This window comes from Canis aureus, chromosome 15, assembly GCF_053574225.1.
Source record: "Canis aureus isolate CA01 chromosome 15, VMU_Caureus_v.1.0, whole genome shotgun sequence".
Lineage (NCBI taxonomy): Eukaryota > Metazoa > Chordata > Mammalia > Carnivora > Canidae > Canis > Canis aureus.
In genome coordinates, this window is record NC_135625.1 from 42628055 (window position 1) to 42648941 (window position 20887).

Genomic DNA, 20887 nt, shown 5'->3' on the forward strand with positions numbered 1-20887 from the left:
GGTGAGATAGTCATACACATATCTATTTCTTTCACTCATAAGAGCCCTAAGCATAATTTGGGCTTAGCCTCTAGGCAGTGAAGCCACAGGAACTCTAAAGTTGGCTTCTGGTCACCACCAGGGTAGCCTTCTGACCTAACAGTGTCTGTCATTCCCTCCTCCTCTCCTGCTACCCTCCTCTGTCCACTGCTTGGAGGCCCAACAAAGCCTTTCCAAGTGATTATACTTCTTGCAGCCTGTTGGGAGAGAGCCAGACTTCAGGGGATTTCAGAAAATGCCCCAGGGATTGGACTAATACCACCCTGATCCCACTATGGACAGCAAGTGTCTGCCGTGCTTTCAAGCCTCTCTAAAGGTGATGATAGCCATTCCATGACTTCCCAATAACCTCTTCCTGTCTCCTTCCTCCCTGTCAAAGCCAGAAGGCCATAGTTTCTCCTATTTGTTTGAAAGTTCTTAGACCTAACAGCTCTTAGCTGTCTCCCAGGGGCCACATGCACTCTCATGAAAGCCAAATTTTTGGGAGCCTGAGTTGACATCCCAGATTTCTTGAGGAGGGTGTGCAGACCTTCTCTGTGACCAACACAATGTGCATGTTTTACACACAAATGCATACATGGCATACACGTGTGCAGGTGTATTCATTCATCAAACATGCATTAAGAGCTTACTAGTGCAGAGTGTACAGTTAAAATAGGAATGCTCACACACTCATATAATAGAAATAGAGAAGGAGAGAGATCTTAACCAAGGCACCAGCAAGAAAACCAAATTTAGCCTTCCGATACACCCATAATGTAGCCAGCTCCTTGGGCTCTACATTCAGAGTAGCCTGATTAGTGTCCTTCCACCTCCTAGGTAACCCCTTTCTACCATCTGCCCGAGATGCCTACCTCTTCATTCCTTTCCCCAGAACTATGCCCAGTTAGCCCCTGTCTGTCCATCTCAACAAGGTAAGATATTCCCCTTCTCAGGGAGAGCATTGTTTTTATGAGTCTTCAGAGAGACCCAGGGGTCTCCAGAATAAAGGAATCTCAGAGATTTCCCTCAGCTGGGCAGACTGTTCTCTCTTCTCCCCAACTGAAGGAGCTGATTCTCTGCCTGCTTTCTCTCCTCTTACAGCTCTCCCACCCAAACCATCACTTCAAGCTATCCTTCCCACCACCTGCTTTTGAATGGCACAGTCTCTCTCCCCTGAATGTGAACATATAAGGACCACGTGCTAATCATTCCTAGGAAATAGAACAGCAGGCAGAGTTCCTTAGAGATTTCAGAACTGTATGCTGCTTTCATACCTCTAGTCCCCATCTTCATTTTTCCATCACAAATCAGACTCACAGGCTTTTCCTGCCCTGAGGCTTCATTAGTTCAGCTTTACTCCTCTATACTAAGGATTTTGAAAGTGAGAGATTTCACATTAAAATCTGAATTTTGATCTCCTCTTGAAAAAATTGCAATCATTTCCATGCAACAATGATTGGCAGGAGAAGTGGCTCTCCCTTTTGTAAATGGACTATATCTCTCTGTGTCTCACCAGCTCTAAGTCTGTCAAGGGCTACTCACCATCCACCCAGTTTCCTCCACCCAGTTAGCTCTTATCCCAGGGCTTTGGGAACATTTGAGCTCACAGTTCCTGTGCTGGAGTCTCTCACAGGAGAGCAATTTAGATTAAAAGGGGTTCTCTGGCAATTAGGCAGAGCCCAAGCCACGGGGCAAGACAGACATCAACTAGATATCAGGAAGGACATCTTGACGATGAGTGAGGCCTGTGATGGGGTGGGCTGTCTTGGGGGAAAGTGAGTTCTTTTCTCAGCAGAGCTTTCCAGGCAAAGGTGAGGTAGTAAGTCCCTTCTGACTTGAAGTGTCCATTGCTATGAGACTAACGCTCAGGAAGAGCACAGGACACAGCATTATAGGCTGGAAGACCCCACAGAGTAGAGGGAACCCCTCTGAGTCTGAGGGGTTTTACTGAAACAGTAGATAACAGTTTCTATTTGATCATGGAATCCATTTTTTTTCAAATATTTATTTATTTATTCATGAGAGACACAGACTGAGAGAGAGAGACAGAGACACAAGCAGAGGGAGAAGCGGGCTCCACGCAGGGAGCCAGATGCGGGACTTGATCCCAGGACCCCGGGATCACGACCTGAGCCAAAGGCAGAGGCTCCACCACTGAGCCCCCCAGGCGTCCCATGATCATAAAATTAATTAAGGAAGAATTTTATTTAACTTAATTTTCGCAGTTGGTGTGCTCCTCTAACTCATTCTGCTGATGCCCACATCAGAGCTGCACGGTGAAGGGAGGGCCTGACGCACTCAGACAGTGGAGGATAACAAGTGCTCTCACCCACCCTCAGTGTGGGGCAGCAAATCTAGAGTTAACTCCCTTCCTTCCCCAGAGAGCTGTTCCCTACTGCAACTGGAGAACTGGAGGTGCCCTTTGCAAACAGCAGACTCAAAGTGGAAAAAATTACAAGGCAACTTTTCTGGTTTCAACTTGTCCCCTACAGAAAGGAAATAGATTTTAATATAAGATCTAAGAGGGAACATGTTTAATAAGTTGCAAAAAAAAATGTACTTTTGGCTGGATGGTAGCATGATGAGCTTTGGGATAAAAGGAGATTTAAAAAAAAAAAAAACAGAAAGTTAGACATAGATCCAAAAAGGGGTTGGAATCCACCTCCCACCATCCCACTAAAATGCTCTGTAAGCAGTTGGGAGCAATCACCCTAACCCCATCACAGATACCATGAGAAAGGCAAGATTAAAGGCTTTTCTTGCTCCCTTTTCACCCAAATGGAAAAGTTTATTGCAAAAATTCTTTGTGCAAGCCAAGCAGTATATAGCCTCCTTGTGATGGGACATCATTTAGACACTGACAAATCCCATTCCCCAAGTTGTGGGGCCTCTAGCTGACTGTGCAGGCAGTTAGCCCCCAAGGTCAGGAATGAGCATATTTCATTATGTCCATCCCCACCCCCAAGTAAAGAAATATTTCATTTTCTTTCTCTTTACCTCAGTTGGAATCTTCAGTCTAGACAGTTGTCAGATAACAACCATTAGAAACAACGAAGTAGAAAGAATACGCCTCCCAAAGATAAGCAGATACTGGATTCTTTCGTGAGCTTTCTGAAAATCTCTCAGAAGGGCCTAGTGATGAGCAACTGAGGGAAATGTGTCTGGCAATACATTCCCAGATGCTGGGACACATTTTACTCATCCCTGGAACCCTTGCCCAGTTCTTAGAGACATGACAGAAAGAGGTCATCCTCTCCCCAAAGCTCGTTCAGGAATAAACACAAAGGCAGTCCATGGGAAAGTAGTGAGGTGTACACCAGTGTCCATTGCAATATCTCATTAATTCTCCCGCTTAGCAAATAATCAAAGGTTTACTGCTCCTCAAGCATTTCACTGGACACAGAAGACATAATTGAACAAGGGCAATAAAATCCCTGTTCTCTTAAAATTGAAATTCCTGCCAGAAAGTCTGGTAAATCTTTGTTCAGAGATGGGACAATGTTTAGAGTGTGGCAACTTAGGATAAAACTTTGCGATGTTGTGAATCTCACTGTACTGCTTTAACACTCAAGCAACCAAATCCTCTATCCTCTTTCAAATCCATTGTGGTCTGAGGTTCACAATACCTCAGCATCTCCAATCCAGATAGCAAAGACATTCCACTCCACTGAACCCCAGGGCTTCAGAGAACAGAGACCACAGCCTCTATTTTCCTCCAGGCTACCTTAGTACCAAGCATGGTTCTAGGCACAAAAATGGTTGCCCAGTAAATACTCGCATAGTTATTAAGCAAAGAAACTTACAAGCAATAAAAAGGGTACCTATGCCTGTTGATTCAAGGGCTGTTATAAACACAAACTTTATTTTTCTGCCTTTGAGGAGAGGAGCATTTGTGTTGGTCTAACTCTGATCCCTCTAAGACTGACCAGTTTTGACTAAACTTGACCAGTTTTCACTAAGGTGAGTGGCATCTCACCATTTTTGTGTAACATCAACTCCTAAAAAACAACCAACAGTTTTGACCAGGTTAGATCAGACCCCAATGTGGCTTTTAAGATGATTAAATTGATGCCACTTTTCTCACAAGAGGAGCTGGAAACTTTCTCAAGCTTCTGATCTGATACCAGAGTCTACTTCCAAAAATTCCTTGGGTCAGCAGCCAGGGTATACATAAGCCCTGGGAAAAGGAAAGAATGGCTTATTATGACTGCATCTTTCTTCCCTGAAGCTGGAAAGAATTATGTGTCTTGATCCCAGTGCTTCTGTGCCTCTGATGAAAAGACTCAACCCTGAATCCCAGAGTGATCGCCTGGAGCAAAGGCTTAAGTAAATTTTCACCTCTTCTCTTGCCAAGATGTGGCTTTTAGAACCTGGGCTGCTGATGAAAATGTCAACAATGCTCACATCAAGAGGAAAATGCTCACTCCACTGGCAAAGAGCATCAGCATTCCATAAATCAGCAGTCGTCTGAGGCACCCTTCACTGGGTAGAGAGAAAGAATACAGTTCTCTTCTCTGACCCAGCATAGTTAGTAAGTGTGCCTCCTCCAAAGAGGTGAACAAGAAGCAGAAGTTGACATGGGCATGCCCTCTCTTCCTATAGGGCCCTTTAGAGGACACAGCTGGTCTTGTCCCATATTGCTCTCCTGCAACAATAGGAACGTGGGATACAGGCTTGGAAGCTGTCCCACTTCTAAGATCTCACCAAGCACTTGCAAATTAAATTTGGATCCAGAGGGCAAACAAGTGGACCAATCCCAAAGCCAAAGATCCAAATAGTGACAGTTAACTAGGAGGTTAATGTCCTTGTGGGTCTAGCTCACCCTAAGCCCAAGACTCACAAATTAAAATATAAGTGAATTATTTAGGGCCAATGGACCTGATTTCCAAATCTTGATTAAGAATGAGCTCATAATACAGGGATACTGAATATGCTGGAAAATCTGAGGGAAGACTGGGCTTGTTTGTCTCAACCAAGGTGGCCGCTTGTTATTAACATTACTAACAAAGGAGAAAAAAGTGTTGAAAAGTAGCAATGATACAATAACTGGCTTTACAGTGATTCTAGGAAAGGAGCAGACATTGGTATAGAATTCACTGTGTTCTTCCACAGAATCAGAATCATCTACTTGAGTGGCTTCCAGACTGTGCCATGAGAACAAAGGGTTTCTGGAGATCTTGAGCTCCATCTCCCAGCCCTGCTTTAGCATCTCCGCATGCATGCATGAATCACAATTGGGATTCTGAGTAAGATTCCATTTGAAGAAATGGCTTTGCTGCTTATATTGATAGAACTCTTTTTAACTGCAGAAGACAGAGACCCCAATTTACACAACAGTACGTTTAAACCAAAATAGTGATGCACATAACTGAAAATGCAAAGGCTAAAGGCTTCAAACACGGCCAGATCCTATATGTTGGCAAACTGAATTTAAATAAAATTTAAATGATGTAGCAGGATGGAGGCACACTCTGTTTCGAACTCTGCTTCCTTCTGTGTTGACTTCATTCAGGACACTCTTTCCATGTGGTAGCAAGGCTCAGGTTTCCATTCTATCACCTCAAAAGTCCAATGACTCTCTTCCCCAGTAGCTCTCTCTGTTAGAACCAGGTCAATCTGCCAAGTAAAAGAAAACACAAAATGGCAATTGTTTAAACAGGAAGTTCATTCTCTCTTATAAAAAGAAATTCCAGAGATAAGCAATCCAGGGATGAAGAGTTGCTCCACAATATCAGGAATCCAGGTTTCTTTTTTGTTTTTTCTTATTTGCCACAGGGGCTTACAATTCATAGTCCAGTATGGCTGCTTGAGCTCCAGCCATCTTGTCTGTACTCCAACCAGCATGAAAGAGGAAAAGAAGAGGGAGGGAAGAAAAAGGGCTTGTCCTTCTTTCCTTAAGGTCACTTTGAAGAAGTAATACATGGTACATCCTCTTATAACCCTGTGGCCAAATTTAATTATATACCCACACCTAGTTCTAAAGAAGTCTGGAAATGTAATGTTTATTGCTTGCACTTCTGAGGCCTCTAAGAATTGGGAGTTCTACTACTAAAAAAGATCGACAAAATTGACACTGGAAGACCAATCGTGTCTGCCGTATTGGGATTACTAGTTCCAACAAAAGAATATGAGTCTTACAGGTTGGACCTCAGTCATGTACCCACCCCCGAATCAGATAGAGGAAATACACTGACTTACCAATTCTGAGTCTCATGGCCGTGCCTGATTCTAGAGAGAAAAAAAAGCTGGGCAGAACCCATTTTACTGCCAAAATAAGTTTTGATGACAGCAGAATTCTAGCGTCCTAATACAATCTCTTAGTCTTTTCATTTGTCAAGTGTGGGATCTGAAGTCCGAGGAGGTGAAACAAATTGCACTGGGTACATAGCTGTTACTACTCAGCACAAGTCAAGGCTGTCTGTCTAGTGTCTTCCTACTTCTGCTTGATGGCTCCCTGCTGTCAGAAATACTTCACAGAAATGCAAAATTTGAAATGAGAGGTCTATAATTTATACCTTTCTTGCCCGAATATAATTAATTTCCAAGAAATTAATCCTTAATTTTTTAATCTTTGTGACCAAGATTGGAGAATTGCTACCCCATAGACTCAGTGACATAAATACAGAAGAAAACACATTTCCTTGCTTTCCATGCTTTCTGATCAGCTTATACCTGTGTTTTCAATGACCATGAGCAATCTGTCATCTCAATATTTTGGAACACTGTCTCCTTCCTTCATCCATTTACCCACCCTTTCGTGAAGCTGCATACCAAGCACTGGTAAACAAAGATAAGAGAGGGTCCTTCCCCTTAGTTGGGATCACATGCTTATGGGGAAAACAAACAGGAAGACAGCTAATGACAAAAAAAAAAAAAAAATGGGTTTGTATGTTTAAAATGAGAAGGGGAAAATAAATAAATAAATAAATAAATAAATAAATAAATAAATAAATAAATAAATAAAGTGAGAAGGGGAACAGAGAGAGAAGGTCCTCACTGTCAAACTCCAAAGGGAGGTAGCACTTGAGAAGCCAATGAGGCAGGAAGGGTGCAGGGACCAGATGTGCAAATACACATCTGCCTGCAAGGATACCATGTAGAGTTCTGTGTGGATAGAGTTCAACTGTGAAGGCCCTGGAGGGAGATAAGGCAAGGAAGGTGACAGAGTGTTAGATCTGGAAGATCTTGGACACCCAAGAAGGAGACAGCTGGATAGCATCAATACTTATCTAAACCTGAGGGGAGAGAATGATTTAAATTATTCAACTCAAAATTAAAATTAAAATTGAAGCAAATAAGTACTAAGTCACTGGCCAAGTTCCAAAGCAAAAGAACCCTGTCTATTCTGTGATTATCTTCCTTAAAACCCTACAAAAAGCATTTGTGTAGAGGAAAGGTGAGGTGGAAGGGAGAAGAAAAGTATAGCTGATCCTCATAATTCGCAAATTCTACATTTGCAGATTTGCCTACTCTAAAATTTATTCATAACCTCCAAATCAATAGCGTGGTGGCTTTCTGATCCTTCACACTTATTTGGGATGAAAATTCTGAGTCGCTCAAGCAGTACGTCCCCAGAAGAGGTTACACTGGGCAACACTCTGCCTTCTTGTTTACACTGTAAACAAATGTCTTCCTTGTGGTTTATTTAGTGCCATACTTTTGTGCTTTCTGTTGGTGATTTCACAGTGGCTCCCAAGGGTGGTGCTAAAGCGCTGACTAGTGTTCACGAGCACAAGAAGGCTATGCTGTGACTTTATGGAGAAAAGTAAGTGTGTTACATAAGCTCCATTCAGTATGAATTACAGTCCTATCTGTTGTGAGTTCAATGTTAACAGATCAACAATATATATTAAATAAGGTGTCTCTAAACCTAGTAAAACTAGGTTATATATTGATCAGCAGACAAAAATATTGTTACCAGAAGCTCACAGAACTAAGCCCATATTTCTCCATCACCATCCCATGCAGGTCAAGTCCCAGGCCCCTACCCTGCCCCACTCAGGTCACGTATATCTTGGTCACAAAGAGATACAATGAGTGACTGCCACCGCCCTCTTCACAGCTGACAGTGACCACACCTTGTCACCATAGTCCATCCTCTAGCCCTAGCATAAGACACTACAGGTACCCCTTCATTATACCTCAGAGGGAGGCACAAAAGCAGAGACTGATGCTGTCCTCTGAGCTCACCTGGCCTCCACCACAGACCTTGCCTAGAGGTCCACATTTGGCCTTACAAAGGAGACAAGCAGAAAGCTTTGCCAATGGGTCACCCTTATTTCAGGTACCAGGTAGCATCGAACTGAAATAATAGACAGCAAAAATGAGGTTGGCAAAAGCAGACAGGAAAGAGAGTCTTGCATTATGCCAGGCTCTATGTGGGTACTTGGTGTATGAGATGTTATTTAATCCCCCCCGTGGGATAATCCTTGCTATACAGGTAAGGAAATTGAGACTTAGAAGAGTTAGTAACTTACACAAGGTCACAGCTATTAAAGCAAGAAGGAAGATTCAGACCTACATTCATTCAGCACCAATCCCTGGGTTATTTCAACCCTCATCGTGTTGCCACAGACAAGTCAGGGCCAATGACTCTGTGAGGATTCAGTGATGAGGTCTGTGAAAGTGCTCTATGAATTATTAAGTTCAGCACAACACTAGAGGATATTATTGTAAGAAACCCAAAGGACCATCCACATTTTCCCAGCGTCCTATAATCTGGTTGTAGCTAAAGCTGCTGCTTATAAGGAGAAGACGTGACCTTGATTTTGGTGTTCAAAGATCCAACTCCTAGGTATAACTTTATCTGGAGGCAGAACACGTGGAAAATGAGCTTCACTATCCCTCCTTGCCCAGGACAGTTTCACAGGACCTTCGAAGTGAAAGCTCAGCATTACCAAGTCCCAATTTCATTCTGACTAAGACCTCCACAGGCCCCACCATGAAAAGACTGGACTAGCCTTGGTGCCTAATGCCTGGTCCTGTGGTGAGCACCAGATACCTGTGCTCCTCTGGAACAGTAGCCTTTTTCTAACCCCAGTGTGCATCCAGAACATCCAACAAAAGTTTGGCCTGCATTTCATGCTTTGGGCCTCCAAAATCCTTCCTCTAGTAAAGAAACTGAGAATTTTGCCAGGCATATAGAACAGATTTGTAGATCCACAGGTTTCTCCTCTAGGAACAACATGCCCCCTTGTGGCATTTCCCAAAGACAAACAGAGGAGCCTTGTTTGGCATGAAGAGTTACCATCAGAGTGACCAGCACAAGGTCTGAAAACCAAGACCACAGTCCTCACCTTTAGAATGCACTCATTCGAGTTAGAATTTGTCATTCACTAACTATGTGACCAGGTAGCACTGTGTTAGTACTTCAGTGACATCCATTATCACATCTGGCTTGTATTTGAGCTAACTATATAATTATATAACTGTGCAACTATCACTTGTTGAACTCCTATGTTATATATGTGCACACTACTCCTCATTCTCCAGTACTTTGTTGAGGACATAGAGCAGAAAAGTTAAGTATTAAGTAACTTGCTCTAAGACATAGAGCTCATAAAATGGTGGAGTTTGACTCAGAACTTAAGTATTCTGACTCCAAAGACCATGATCTTTCCCCTAGATGTGCTGTCTCTTTCCTTTCCTTTTGGAATGGGAGTTCTTTAAGGACTGGGAGTGTATCCCCTGTTTAGTGCCACAAAGCCAGTGTAAGCTTTTGAGGGAGAAGAGGAAGGAAGAAGAGAGGGAGGTCTTCCTAGGAAGCCAATACTTCCTCAGATCTTCTTACTAAGGGCCCCCAAAGAAAAGATGCACCCAGACAAAAGCAAGCAGGAACCACAAGTAACCTTCCTTCTACCAACCTGCTCCTGCCTCCTTCTATTCTTCCCAACATCCTCCCTCTATCCCCTAAAGAATGATACCTCTGAGCATGATGCAAACCTTGAATGTTTGGAGTTGGGGGGGACAGCTCTGAGGCTAAAGTAGGATCAGTAGGTTAGGATATCCTAAATAGCACATAGTAGATTTCTATTATTATTAGACTTCTTCACTCCCTCTCTGCTGCTGCCTACCTGCCTAGGTCTTCCCTTGTGATTAACTCCCAGCTGGATCTTACCAGGTAACACTGTAGAAACAGTGCCCCAGCTAGTCTCTGTCTTTGGGAGTAAAGTAAGATGAATCTCTGAGTTCAGATGTTTGGGTTAGCGAAAGCACCCCTGAAGGAGATGAATGGCCCCACCATGGAATGTGTCCAGAGCCCTGGATGCCGTCCAGGTGCTTGGGGAGCTAAGCCATTAGTCCCACTGTCTGATTTCCATCTCTCTGCCTGGCCCTGGTGTCAGGAGAAATTGAATGAGACCATGTCCTCAAGATGGAGCAGCAGCATGCAAGCAGGGAGGGAAGGATGTGTCAGACAAATGGGGTGTCACAAGACTGGCTGACTTGTCTTCACCAAAATGGAATCTGGTGGGGGTAGGAGCCTAAGGAGCTCTGCTCTGCTACCCCTTCCACAACAATTACTAGAGAGGTCATGATCTCTCTGATTCCTACACAATTAAACAGATATGGTTGTCGCCAGCATGCCAGAACACTTTCTTCTGCTAGTGCACTAATGTGCCCTAAGTGGATCCCAGAATCTCAAACTGCCAGCATCTCAGGCCGTCCCAGAGAAAGGAGAATGAAGAATAAGGATATTTGGGGAAGATCTCCATTTTTCTGATATAAAATAGAAAGTAAAAACCACAGATCACAACCAAAAAATTATCAAAGAAACCTTTGAGGTACACACAGTGCAAAATAATGCAAGTACAGGGTTGAAATACTGGTAATCAATTAATCAGTAACTACCTTATTGAGCACTTTCTTTAGGCCTAGAGAAGAGTTGGATTAGTGGCTCTCAACCAGGAGAGTGATTTTTTTTTTTTTTAATTCTGGGAAGTAAAAAGTAGCTTGAAAACACTCTCTTCTTCCTCCCATACTCAACTGTCATAGACACTAACTGTTAGGTATTGAGAAGGGGAACCCGTTTAAAACATGTGTAGCATCTCTAATCTGAAGGAGCTCACACTCTTACTAGAGAGACCAGACCTTCTTGTCCTAAATCATATCCATGGAAGGTATCCATGGGGAAAAATACGAGATTCTGTTCCTTTGTTTGAAAGATAAGAGACCTATAGTCCAGAAAAGGGAGGAGACTTGCTGAAAAACCCAAATCCAGCCTTATTTATGTGAAAAAATGCAGGTTTGATATAAGACAGAAGAGAACATAATCCTAAACTGGTCACCTCTACAGGGTATGCACGTGTGTGTCTTTTATGCAACACATTGATTCTGGGTCAGTATACTGTGACATAGTAGTGTGTGGCCAACCTTCAAGCTATTGCAAGCAATTCTGAATCAACACAAAAGACATATTTTTGTGACATCAGTGCCTGTTAGATAGATAATTGAGCTGAGAGGGTCATCCATGTGGCATGAACCAGGTACAGCTTGCAGTTGACCAAGAGTCTGAAGTATTACCTGTTGACTGAACCTTGCAAGAGCTTTATCTGATGAGCAATTCCAAGGATACAGTGGAGGTAAGAAACAGTTCTATTTAAATAGTAGTACCAAAGGATAGCCAAAAAGATAAACATAATGAGAATAAGTGCAATTTAATCCCTCCAGGAGAGCTGCAAAAATACTGGAATTCTACATGAAAACTTGAGGCCCACTGATAACTGATAGAGGATGCTCAAACAGACCCAACCACAAGACTTCATTCCAAAGGCTGTGAGTTATGGCTAGAGCAGAGGCTGAAAATGGAAATTATCTCTAGGATCAACCCTGGTTAAATTGTGGGGCTCTCTTCTGGCCTCTCTTTTGAGCTGCCCTCACCTCCACCAGCTCCCTAAAACACTCTCAGGCTGTCATCTGTCACAGCAGGCTCTCTCCCAGGCTGGTCTTCTTCCCCATCCAAACCTGGTCTCCCCAGCCATCAGTCAGAAAGAGTTCACATATGGATATGCACTAAGATATGTATTGGACTACCTGCATTTCAAGCTTATAATCTAAAGAAATAAATTTCTAATAGACACATAATAATGTAATTTCATACTTAAATGCTAGGCCTTCTCAGATGCCTTTCCAGTCATCCCAAAGGAGGTCACTTTCCCTCCCCATGTATGAAAACAAACCCTTAGCACTAGAGGGATTATGATGTTGTGTGTTTTCCTAACTACCTCCCACACTCACTATATTGTTCACTTAACTTCTGGCCTGAGTTTCTGCTCTTACTGTCTAATCCAGAGCCATGTTCCAAGATCTGGTTCTTTGCTTCTTTTTTTAAATAACAGCTTTATTGAGATATAATTCATACAATTAACTCATTTAAAATGCATAATAGATTTTAGTATGTTTACAGAGTTGTGCAATCATCACCATAATCAATTTTGGATCATTTTCATTACTCTGAAAAGAAACCCTACAACAATTAGCAGTCATTCCCTATTTCTCCCCCAACCTCCTCCTTCCTGGGCAACCAACAATCCTTATTCTGTCTCTACGAATTGGCCTATTTTAGACATTTTATATAATGAAATCATACCATATGTGGTTTCTTGCGACTGGCTTCTTTCACTTAGCATAATGATTTCAAGATTTGTCCATGTTGAAGCGTGTATTGGTACCTCATTTCTTTTGTAGTCCAATGTTCCATTATATGGCTATGACACATTTTATTTATTCATCCATCAGTTGATAGACATTTAGATTGTTTCCACTTTTTGGCTATTATAAATAATGCTGCCATGAATATTCTTGTGTAAGTTTTGTGTGGACATATGTTTGCATTTCTCTTGGGTATAAACGTAGAGTGGAATTGCTGGGTCATGTGAAGACTCTATGTTTAACTTTTAGAGGAACAGCCAGACTGTTTCCCAAGTAGCTGCATCATTTTGTATTCCTGCCAACAGCATATAGGATCTCAACTTCTCCACATTCTTACCAACACTTGTTATTATCTTTTTTTACCCTGCCTATCCTAATTGGTATGAAGTGGCATCTCACTGTGGATTTGATAATATTCATTTCCCTAATTATGTTGAGATCTTCTCATGTCCTTATTTGTCATTTATGCATTTTGGGAGAAAAGTCTATTCAAATCCTTTGGATATGGCTTTCTTTTTAAAGAAAATTTAGAAGTAGCAGGCAGTATGTTTCTGGTTTGAATACATTTTACATGGCATGAAAATAAAAGATGCTTCTGGGGATTGATAATAAATGTATTGGCTTATGTAGTTGCATTCCACAAACCCCCGTTGAGCTCCCATAATGTACAGTCTTTTAGACCCTCTAGAGACAAAGAAGGAATAAGTCATAGATCTTCACTGAGAAAGCTTAGACGTTTATGAGACAACCATTTGTTTTCCTGATTTGAATTAAAATTTAACTATTTTCAGTATCTACATTTCAGACATGTCACTAGTTCAGATGAGCCACCTCTGAATTAACGTAGTCAGTAGGATTTCTTTCTATTCAATATTTCCTTGAAGCCCTTCTTTTCCCCCTCTACTCATTTTTTAATTTTTCCTAAATTATCATTTAAGAGGCTAATGACTCATGTAGAAAATACATCTCCCAGGGCACCTGAGTGGCTCAGTGATTGAGCGTCTGCTTTTGTTTGGTTCAGGTTGTGATCCCGGGGTCCTGGGATCGAGTCCCGCATTAGGCTCCCTGTGAGGAACCTGCCTCTCCCTCTGCCTATGTCTCTGCCTCTCTCTCTGTGTCTCTCATGAATGAATAAATAAATAATATTTTTTTAAAAAAAGAAATACATCTCCTTTAAGATAATTCTCTAACATGATAAGGTATATATCAAGCCAAGAGTTAACATCATAACAGCAAAACACCAGAAACATTCTAATTGAATTAGAATCAAACCCTATCCCCTTCAATTGTTAATTCACATCCATACTTGGTTTCTCTGTATCTATCCACAAGCAACAAATACTTAAATGTATGATCTTGCAGGGAAATTTTTGGTTTATTTGTTTATAAAAGTATTGAGAATCAGATTAAGACAATCGGCATCAAAGAACCGGAGGTTTGGGTTTTAGAGATATTTATAAAACTTTACAAGCCAGGTAGGACACATGCCAGAATTGCCCAACTGAATTACATCTCTCCTGTCATTTATGCAGTGCCTGGAATCCTCACCAGTTAAATCCAAGATCAGGATCTGGAGTTACAAAACACAGTGTTTCTGACCTAAAACAGTTCTTCTTGCAGATGAATGTGATTTCAACTCAGGACTTGTCCAAATGACAGGTGGACTGTCAATGTGGCTGGACTTAGGGATTTGGTTCCCAAGAATAAAGTATGAAAGAGAACAAAAGTAACTTTACTGGGTGGAAAACTCCCCCTTGGCCAACACTTCCTTGGCCAGGTGACCAAGTTGCACATTGCCAGTCATAAGTCATGTTGATTGCATAACAACATATTGATAGCATGAAACAAAAAATAAAGATAGAGGTCTGCCTTATAACCTATACAAAACTCCAAGTATATTAAAAAGTTACATGTAAAAATGACTGGAAGAAAATGGATTTACATAGTCTGTTATAAAATAATATACTAATATTTAAAATAGATGTGTATGGTCTTAACTTCAAGGAAGCTTTTCTAAGTTTAACACAAAAAGCAAAAAGCACAAAGGAGAAGACCACTAGATATAACTAAATAAAATGTTTGCAGTTCCTTTAAAAAAAAGAGGTGAAATTGAAAAATAAATGCAATTAATGTCTGCAATGTGTATAATGATAAAGGGAACTTAGAAATAAGAAAATAAGCAAAGGATATAAGCTGGCAATCCACAAAACACTTTCAAGGGTCAATGAACATATGATTAAATTTTCATCTTCCATGGTAAGAATAAAATGCAAATTAGAACTCTAATAGAACAGTGTTTTATATCTGTCCCGTTGTAGAAAAAAATTTGAAGATAATACCCAGTGTTACCTGGGTGCAAAGAAAGGAGCACCGTCATATATTTCAGGTGGGTACTTTGGCAATTTGTATGAAAAGCCTTTAAATATGCTTAATCATTGGCTCAAGAAGACAATTCCTAAAAATTGTACTAAGAAAGAATATGCGTAAGTATTTACATACAAAATATTTTTCAAACCATGATTCAGGAAAATATCCAAAAATTGGGACTAGACTTAAAAATCATAGGACAATTTTATTCCATAGTGTATATGGAGATAAAAGGACCTAGAATAGTCTTTAAAAAAGCGCAGCTATATTAGCTATGTTTAGAATTCCCTTTTTTTATTGACAACAGTGTTATATTAGTTTCAGATGTACAATATAATGATTCAACATTTCTATACATAACTTAGTGCTCATCATTGAGCATTTCTTTTTTTAAAGAGATCTCTATAACAAATATAACAGAATATTAACACTAGTAAATACATGTGGTAGGAATGTGGGTGTCACGTAACCTTCTGCATTCTTGTATGTTTGGAATATTTCATAATTTTCTAAATTGCTGTGGAAAGTAGACTTGCTTTCAGTGTTGCAACGTGAAGGACCAAAAAAGGAATCAGCTGCCTCAGAAGGTGATGGACACCAACCATTTACCATCACTAGTTGGTTGCTGCAGATGAAGTGATGGGCCTGATGATCTCTGAGGTTCCTTTCAATACTAAAAATCCTAAAGTCTGTGACTAATGTCTGGAATTCTTGATGTTGGAAAAATATTTAAGATAAAATAAATCTAACAATTGAGGAGTAATGGCGAACCTGTGTTTATATGTCTTACAAATATTTTGAGACCCAAGCTTGATCTAGATGAATAAGAAGATTTGATTGAGGAGGGGCAGGACAAGGGGAAGTAGGCCCAGAAAAACATGTATAACACCAACTTAGACCCTCAAGACCTAAAGTAGATATGGGAAAGAAGTGAATTAACAAAGGGGGGAAAGGTAGGTCCAGGTTATGAAGAGGTCCCATCGTGAAATACTTCATTTCATTTGTTGTTTTGCTTTGATTTTTAAATATTTTCAGCAACCAAATGCTGCAGATCAACTGGCCTTCTTAATTGAAATGTTTTCCCCTAGGCAATCTCATACTTTGCTGATGAGAATTTAAATCTGTTCAATCAGTCTAAAGGGCAATTTAGCAACATGTATAAGAAACTTTTAATTTGTACATAGCCTTTGACCCAGTAATTTCACCCATAAGTGTTTCTTCTTAAATGATCAAAAATATCCTCAGATTTATGTAGAAGAATACTCATTGCAGAGAGCAATGAACATTTAGAAAACTCAGGGAAAACAGATATCCAGTAATACAAGATTGACTGGCTTACTGCATCTCCAAGTAACAGAATATCTAGCAATCATTTTAAAAATTCTGTTCTTGAAGAATATGGAAGAATGTGAATAAAACCCTGAGAATTGTGTCACACGAATAAGGTGGATTATAAATAGTGTATATACTCTAATTCCATTTTGTAAAAAAAGAAAAGTGAGAAAAAAGAAGCAAAAAGGAAAAGGGGAGGGAAAGAGAAAGAGAAGGAAGGAGAGACAGAGGGAGGGACAGAGGGAGAGAAAGAGTCCCTGTCCACCTCAGACCTTGGACAAGTACCAGAACATCTCTAAAGCTAAGTTCTCTCTTTTGTGAACAAGGATTTAATCTTAGGCCTTGTAAAAATTAAATGAATAATATCCAATTGCGGTCCCTTTGTAAACTTTGGGGATAGTACCAATTAAAGGTGATGAAAGGGACACTTGGGGGGTATAGCAGTTGAGCATCTGCCTTAGGCTCAGAGTGTGATCCTGGGGTCTGGAACAAGTCCCATATTGGGCTCCCTGCATGGAGCCTGCTTCTCCCTCTACCTATGTCTCTGCCTCTCCCTCTGTGTCTCTTATGAATAAATAAATAAAATACTTTTAAAAATAAAAAATAAAGGTGATGGAAGATGATGAAGAAAGCAAAAAGATTAAAGACAAACTTAGAAGACACAAGCGCTCTGTCCGAAGGAGTTTTCATGGTAAAGAAGGAACATAAAACCTTTGGAAGACGTTTATGCATTTATCAACCATAAACACCAAATCCTCACCTGGCCTCCAAGGGCCCTGACCCTCCCTGCTCACGTGGCTGCCTCTTCCCCCCTCCTGAACTGCACCTCCCTACCCTCAGTTCCATCTATCCCTGGTGCTCCTCCTTTTTCCAGACTTTGGCACATGCTGCTCTCTTGACCCAGAACATCCATGCCCTCCCCCCATTTTCTTTTACTAAAAGATTTCTACTCGTCTTCTGGAACTCTGTTCAAATGTCACCTCTTCAAGGATACCTTCTCAGATTGAGTTGGTTACCATAATATGTTCTTATAATGTCCAACTTCACCTTCATAGCTCTCGATTACAACTGAAATGTATCAGTCCCATATTTGTTGCTTTCCATCTGCCTTCCAGGCTGGAATAGAAGCTATCTTCTCTCAGTCACATCCCCCAAACTGAGTACAGTGCCTTACATACTGTGAGAACTATAAATATGCACCCAATAAATTGTGCAGGCTCCTACAACTTGGCTCTCCAAAGAACCTAGGAAGTATCTCTGATACACATTGAAATCATCTGAAGAGATTTAAAATACATATTCGCCCAGCCCTTGCCCCCAGAAAACCTGGTATTAAATGGCCTGGTGAGAAGTCGGCATGGGTAGCACCCGAATTTTCCAAGGTGAGCCTAATATGCTACCATAAGTGAGTCCAGTCTCAGCACAGATGAGCATCTCTCAGGTCTGGTCAAGTGGACTCAGTGCAAAGAAGAAAGTCTTGGACCTCACCTCCCCTCCTTTCCCCACTTGCCCCGTGTGACATGTGTAAATTAACACAGCCCAGGCCCCAAAACCAGGCTAAGGAGAGGTTTGTTTTTACAGTACTATCACTTGACAGATTAAAATCTAAAGTTGGAGACTGTTTACATCCTTCCTACCACTTTTCTGGCATTCAGTTTGCTGAAAGGGCACTGTCCTTTCAGAGGTCTTAGGGAGGCCATATTGACATCGGTTATACTAAGCAGGAGCATTCTGGACACAGGATGGATCACATACCGGGTTAGTTGCTTACCTTCATTTAGTTAAACTGTTTCTAAATAATGTCATTAGATTCAGAGTCCACTTATCTGTAGCATATGGATTTTCTCAATATATAAACCACCTCCAAACTGAACTGTCTCTCCACAAAAGCTATTTCCTATTAAGATGTTGTCTTCCGCCTCACTCCACAACAGACTGGTAATGTACCACAGCAGAAGAGCTGATCAGGTAATGGAAGTGCTTGGGAGGATGTCGGGAGGTCGTGCAGGTCCTTAACACACTGTGTGATCCTTGGACCAGCAGCAAGATCACCTGGAAGCTCATTAGAAATGCAGAGTCACAGGCCCTGCCCCAGACCTGCTAAATCCAATCCACATCTTCACAAAATCCTCCTCAGTGTCATTTGTCTCATGCACCTTTATAGCTGAGAAGCACTGGTCTCAAACTCACTGCATTAGAATCACCTGAAGAGTTTGTTGTTGTTTTTTAACTCATGCCTAAGCCCCACCTCAAGATATTCTGTTTAATATGGGATATGACCTGAACAAGATTTTAAAATTCTAATGTGAAGCAAAATGTGAGAAATTAGGCTGACCACCCCTTTTTCTGCTGAGCAAATTAAGGCAGGGGGAGTTAAGTGAGTTGTCCAAGGTCTAGCAGTCAAGACTCAAGACTGGGTATGAGTGTGTGGCAGCAAGAGATCTTGGTCCATGGTAAAGACACAAGTGCTAAATTGTACAGTACTTTTTGCTAGTGCCTGTAGAGAGAGAGCTGGATAGTGTCCCCCCAAAAGATAATGTTCAAGTGCTGATCTACTGGCACAAGTGAATATAACCTATTTTGCAGATCTGTAAATGAGATTATCCTGGATTTCAGGAGGGCCCAAAATCCAGTGACAAATGTTCTTATGAGAAGGGAAGAGGACACAGAGAGGAAGGCAAGATGAAGTTGGAGACAGAGGTTGGAGTGATATGCCTACAAGCCAAGGACCACCAAGAATTATCAACAACCATGGGAAGCTAAGGGATAGGCAGGGTTTGGTTTCTTCCTCAGAGCCGCCAGAAGAACCCTAGGCATTTTGGTTTTAGGCCTCTTGAACTGTGAGTATATGAAGTTCTGTTTTTTTAAGCCACTCAGTTAGTGGTGGTTTGTTCCAGCTGCCCTATGAAACCAATATAGCCCTACATTAAGCTTGCCAACTCCTCTGATGCCCATCTGGGCATTCCAAAAAATTATATCTGCATCCAGCCCTGAACCAAACAGTTTTCGCCAAGCATGGCAGCCCAGAGAACACCCCACTGCTCAAAAACATTCAAAGACTCCTCATTTATAGTGACATTAATAAAGCCTGAACTTCCTATGCATTCTTTTTCTTAGGGTGAGACCTCCAAATTTCATAAGCTGTGAAAACCACAAAACCTGAATCTGCCCCTGCCCTTAGGGTAAAGTGTAAAGTTCTTAGCTGGATAGTGAAGAATTCCGCCAGCCAGCCTCAGCTCACTTCTCAAAACTCACCTTCCACGTGTCGCCTACCTAAGCCCTCCCTCCGGCTCAGTCAGAACTTCTCCACACCCCATGAGCATGCTGCACGCCTACCATCTTCCAATGCAGCTCAGGCCAGCCCTGTGTTTTCTCCAAGTCTGTGCTATCCACAAGACCTAGTTCAAGTCCCATCCCACTCAAATAATGTTTCCAGTCCTCTCTAGCCAGTGGAAGTCAGCTGTCTCCTGCAGTACTCTCTACCTTGTATTGCTATTACCTTTTTAACATATACATTTCCCTCATAATTAGCCAGTTTGCTTCTCTGAACCTCCTAGCATTTAAGGAAAGGAAGAGGCCAGAGAAACAGACCTAATGCACACGTCCTACCCTGCACCTCCCTTTCCTTCTTTTTGCTGGCTCTCTCAGATCTACAGATTCCATATTCCAAAATGTCATCCCAAATGGCAATCCTAAGGTTCCCACATTAAGTGAGGCTAGGCTGGTCACTTTTTTATTCTCTTTACTATTGCTCTCTTGGTGAAGTTTACACTCTAGGTTGCAGAAACCTTGGTATTTATCTGTATGTCCCAGGAATACTAGAACCTCCCTTAAGGGTGGGCTCTGAGCATCCCAAATGGGAGCTCACACAGAGTCTAAATCTATCCCATATATAAGAGATGCCTGGGTGGCTCAATGGTTGAGTGCCTGCCTGTGGCTCAGGGTGTGATCCCGGGGTCCTGGGATCAAGTCCAGCACTGGGTTCCCTGCAGGGAGCCTGCTTCTCTCTCTGCCTGTGTCTCTGTCTCTCTCAGTGTCTCATGAATAAATAAATAAATATTTAAAATTAATTAATAAGCTATCGCACATATGAGCTGAGAGATGGGCCTCAGCATGGCCAGCTCCATGTCTCCAAACCAGATGAAGGACCCCCAGATCCTGTAATGGACACGTCATCTCTGAATCACTACAAAAAGAAAGACAGCCCAGAAAATTTCTCAAAAGACATTTGCTTAATTTAGCACCTTAGTTATTATAGAAGTCTGTAAATTTCTTATTGGCCACATCACTTTATTTAAATACTAAAGGAAAAAAAGACCCTGGAAAGCCAGACTAACTAGGGACATTTGGGAGGACTCAGGCAAAGATTCATTTGCATTCACCTATGAGCTAAACTATAAAGGAATAAAAAATAGGATGGAGATAGCTAACTTACATTTTGTATTTCCTGTGGTTCTATAGTATTTCTTTAATGATTTGGATTAGAATGCTTTCTTTGGCACATGTTTATCAAGATAAC